This window comes from Mandrillus leucophaeus, unplaced genomic scaffold (assembly GCF_000951045.1).
Source record: "Mandrillus leucophaeus isolate KB7577 unplaced genomic scaffold, Mleu.le_1.0 Scaffold89, whole genome shotgun sequence".
Classification (NCBI taxonomy): Eukaryota; Metazoa; Chordata; class Mammalia; order Primates; family Cercopithecidae; genus Mandrillus; species Mandrillus leucophaeus.
This window is the reverse complement of record NW_012109696.1, coordinates 5,158,404-5,163,963: the sequence shown is the minus strand read 5'-3', so window position 1 is coordinate 5,163,963 and position 5,560 is coordinate 5,158,404.

The following is a 5,560-nucleotide window of genomic DNA, read 5'->3' as shown; positions in this document are numbered from 1 at the left end:
CCAGGATCCACAGCCAGCCGCGCCAGGGCGCCATCTTGGGTGTCCAGCATGGCGGAGCCTCAGGCGCGTCCAGCCCCGGCAACATCTGACAGCAACAGCATGAGAGGCCCCAAGCGCCAACAGCCCAGCTGAGCCCTGGCAACCCTTAGGCTCCTGAGAGCTAGAGCTAAAGTGGCATCCTAACCCACCAAGCTTTGCTTTCGGCTATCAGAATAGATCCCCTCACAGGCCTTGGGATATTGATGAGCTCAGCTCCACCCCTGTCATGGTTTCTCACGGCATTTCTCAATTATCATTTCTCCCTCACGAGAACGAAATTCCCCTGAGGACAGGGACCACTTGTTTTTGTTCTCAGCACTGGATGGAGCCCAGTGCCCAGTGGGATCTCAGGAGACATTTGCAGAATAAGTGAATGTGGATAAATGCTGCGTGCTGATCGTTGGTGACACTGCCTGGTCTCCTGGCCAGCAGGCTGACTTCAGTGAGCGATGATAGGCGGAAGCTCAGAGAGCTGGCTCCGGGGACCTCCCAGGCTGGGAGTCTCATCGATCACAAGGAGCCAGCCTTCCAAACCCAGCCACGGGCTGCACTCAGCCCAGCCAGGTTCAGGCCTGTCTATTCTCGGGATGAATGCAACAGCCACTTCAATTAATTTTGAACGTTTATATTAGGAATAAATGCAACTTCGCAAAGGAAAATCTTAAGTGGCAAGGCAAAGAACTTATATTTTAGTTCCATTTAAAAAATTTCGGTGCGTTTATTCTGCTTATCATGTTAATAATTTATAGACATGTCAGCTTAAAAAGACAATGAAGATAAACTGTTTCTCCCTTAAAGCATTGTCTATAGCTGTAAGGTATCTTTTAGAATTACTGTTTTATTAAAATTAACATCTTAATATTACATTTTATAACAATACCTCCTTTTTTAATGAGATAATGAGAGATTATAAAAGCACCTTTATTTAAGGCCAAGTAATTTCTTCATAAAATAAATAAAGATAAATTAATTTCCATCTGACTATAGATTAAATATTTTATTTTATTTGTATAATGAAAACAGAAAAATAAAAGGAGACAAATATTTTGTTACCTTGGTACTGATGACGGTTTTGGCATCATTTCTAGAGAGTGCTAGCCAACTTCAATAACATCAGGAACATGAGGAAATAAATTAGACATTTTAATTGTGAGATGATAACGTGCTGATGGAAGAACTGGGAGTAAGCCAAAACAAATGTTAATGACAAAACAATAATCTAAGCAAAGTAGGAAACATTAGACTCTATGGGCTTCGAAAGAAAATAAAAAAAGCAAAATTGGTAATGCTTCTAAGGTTATGAAGCTCGTAAACTATAGCTGATATAAATTGTGAATGGAGTTGACAAGTTTATTATAGATAACGACGACTGCTTTAAGCAGTAAATCAGAAGCATAATTGGCTAAAATTTTAGGTAGCATGAATGTTTGATGTTTTAAATAATTACAAGAAAATTGTATCCCTAAGGAAAGTAAAGAAATTTCAAAGTAAACAGTCCACAGTGCCCACTCGTTGGTGACCAACAATGAACATTTACACCATTTCATACCATTTTCGTTCGGAATCGTGACCATGGATGAGCGGTCTTGGATGAAAGAATTTTACTTGTCAGATTTTCCAAACAATAGGTCTATTCTCAATACAATTAGTAAGTTGGCAGAGGGGCGAGCCGGATGGAAGCTGCTGATGCCGTGAGAATTGATTAGCCCTTGATCTGTACCATCCCGGGATGCAACCACAGGCATTCAGATGTGACTATGCATGGTAGCCAGCAGTGGATATTCTGCCCTGGTTTTGCCGCTTCCCTGGGGGTGCTGCATGCTTGACTGTCTCCCCCACCCAAAGTCTGACACAGGACAGTACCGATGGTTGCAGAGAACATGACATAGAGAGCTCAGATGGCTTTGTGAACTCTCACTTGGGCTAACTAGCTTTTAATCAGCTCTATTGGAGTGTAACTGACATACAAAAAAATTACACATTTTAAGTGTACAGTGTGATGAATTTTAATAAACATGCACTTCTTAGTAACTACTTCCATCAAGATGCTGGAGATTTCTCAAGTCCCAGAAAGCTTTCTCAGGTCTTTGGCCCACCAAAAGACACCTCTCAGGTCAACACTGATCCCATTCCTAGTAGTCCAGATTGATTTTGCCTGTTCCAGAAATTGACATAAATGGGACTGCGTAGTATTTATTCCTGTGTCTGGGCTCTTTTGCTCAACATAACGCCTGTGAGGTTCACTTATGCTGTGTGTGCTAGTAATTCATTGTTTTTGTTGCTGAACATTCTTCTGTTGCACCAATGCCCTGAAATTTGTTTATCTATCCATCTACTGATAAGCAAGGGTGTCATTTCCAATTTGGGGATATTATAGATACAGCTGCTTTGAACATTTTTTTACAAGATATTTTTATGGGCATAACTTTTTCTTTCTTCTAGGTAAATAGTTAGGAGCAGGTCATATAGTAAGTGTATAGTAAATATATGCTTGACTTTATAATTGTTATGCAAAATGGCTATGACATTTTATACCCTCACCAGCAGGAGATGAGACTTCCATTAGCTCTGTCCACATCAACATTTTGCACTACAAGTCTTGTAAAGTTCAGTGGGATTGGGGATCATTGTGAATGGACTGTGAATATACGTGACAACTTATACTGAGCACCTTTCACATGCTGGTTGGTCACTTACATGTTTTTTTTGTGTGTGAAATGACTATTTAAATAGTTCACTCATTTTTATTATGGTGTTTATCTCGTTACAAAATTTTTTATTATTGTTCATTTGCATACATGTGTGTATATGTGGATACATGTGTATTACACAAATGTATGCATTACATACATATATATGTATATGTCTATATAGAGTGTTGTACAAACATATGTGTATATATATTAATAAATATGTAAGTAGAAATTCTGGATACAAATCTTTGGTCATATATATGTATTGTGACCATTTTTCCCAGGTTGTAAGTTGATTTTTTTATGTCCTTAACATCATCTTTTGATGCTTTTTTTTTTTTTTGAGACAGAGTCTTACTCTATCACCAAATTTGGGGTACAGTGGAGCCATTATAGCCCACTGCTGCCTGGGCTCAAGCAATCCTCCCTCCTTCCTCCTCGGCCTCCCAAGTAGCTGGGACTATGCCACCAGGCCTAGCTGTCTTTTGAAGATCTTAACATTTTAAAATTGAAGACATGCAGTTTATTATTTTGCTTTATAGCTATATAACCAAACCAACTTTCCCATGTTAATTTTTGCATGCTATATCTATCTCTCATCCTTTTACTTTCAATGATTGTCTTTATATTTAAAACACATTACCTGGAGACAGAATTTAGTCAGATCTGGCTTTTCCAATCAGTCTAAAATCTCTGTCTTATATTTTCGTGTAATGAGTCCATTTGATTTTAATGTACTTGATATGACTGTTAAATCTGCCATTTTACTCTTCAGTCCTCATTTATTCCTTTCCTCTTTAACTCTCTTTAACTCTGCTATTCTATTGCTATTTTGCTTGAAGTAATAAAATAGTTTAATATTCCTTTTGATTTCACCTTTTAGCTTCTAATCTACAATTATTTATTATCATTATTGGCAGTTATCTAAGGCCTATAAAAAGCATCCTCAACTTACTAGTCTACTTAGGTTCAATATTTTACTTTCTCTCACTTGAAACTTTTTACATTATGCCTGATACTGCCTGCATCTCACTTTAAATAAGTCTTAAGTTTGCTCTGTATAATCCTATATACTTCTTCCTCATTGTTTTTGAAATTACCGTATTATGTGCATGTGTGTGTCTGTGTGTGTGTGTGTATATATATAGGGGTGTGTGTGTATATATAATAATATATATATAATATATACTTCTGCAGAAATAAAATCCACATCATACAGTGCTGTAGTTTCTTTCTCTGGCACAAGTCAGTTGTATTTTAAATAGATTATTAAAGAAAGAAAAGAAATTATTCAAATTATTTTATATTCATCTCATTCATCTCTTCAGATTCCACTTTCAATATATTCTTCCCTGTGCATTCGTCTCCATTGTATATAATGTCCCTTCAGCATTCCCAGATTTTTAAAATCTTAAAATGTCTTTATTTCACTCTTATTTTTTAAAATATTATATTTGAATATAGGATGTCTTTTTCTCTTCCTTTTAGCACTGTAAAGATGGTGTTCCATTGTCACTGGTCTCCATTGTTTCTGATAAAAAATTAGTAATATTCTTATCCTTGTTCTCTGTACCCCTTCTGCTGTTGTGTTTTGTTTCTCGGCTGCCTTCAAGACTGTCATTTTATCTTTGTTTTGGGCTATTTGGCTATGATGTATCTAGTTGTGGTTCATTTTCAGTCCTTCTGTCTCTATCTCTCTTTGCATCTTTCTGTCTCTTTCCCACAATCCTGCTACACACACACACACACACACACACACACACACACACACGGGATTCACTGACATTCTCAGATCTGTTAGTCAGTGTCTTATAAATCAAAATCAAATTCAGGAAGATTTAGTAATTTTTTCTCAAATATATTTTTTCCTACCCCAAACTCTCTTTCTGTTCCTTCTGATGTTCCCATTCACTGAATGTTAGACCATGTAATAATTTTATGCAAGTCCTGAGGCTCAGTTTAATTTTCTCCAAGTCATTTTCTGTCTCATTTTAAGAATGTGTAGTTTCTGTTTTTCTGCCTTCAAGTAAAATTTTTTCTCCACATCATCTACAAGCTACTAAGAGCATCCATTGGATTTTATTTGTTATTTTTTCAACTCTGAAATATTATTTTGATTTTTTTATACTGTTTATTATCTACTCGGATCTCTTCATTATTTGATTATGATCATATTTTTCTTTACTTCATGAGACTGTGTGTGTATGCATGTACACATATCTGTATCTGTAGTCATAAATTCTTTGGTGGCTAATGGCATTTTCTTTTTTCTATATACCTTAATTATTTTTGAAGGAATATGCTTTAGAAATTCTGAGCTTCATTTTGTTTGCCTGAAAGATTATGATTCTTATTTTTGTAGGCAGTAAATAGCTGCCTAATTTCATTTAACTTGTGCAGACTTGGTCTGGCACTTTGTTAGGGTAGATCTAGAACATGCCTTGCTCTGGCAGATGCTCCTTGCTCCTTAGCTCAGCCCTTCTGATATGTCTGCTGGATGTCAGGGGTATAAGCAAGGTCTTCAGAGACCATCCCACTCTGGCAGGGCAGGAACTCCGAATGTGGCCTGGATCCTCTCTTAGCCATTGCTGCCCCAGCTCCAGCACCTCCTTTCCCATCTCAGGTCCATAGCAGCTGCTGTGTGCCAGGCCTCAGAAGTTCTCACCCACATATGTGCAGTCCAGCTTCCAGCCATGGACTTGCAGGGGAACTCCACATGGAATTCTGAGACCCCTCACCACAAAGCTCTCTTGTCTCAATGCCTCATCCCACAGACTCACATCCCACAGATTCACACTGGTCCTGGTGTCTTAAATGCTGACCTCTGC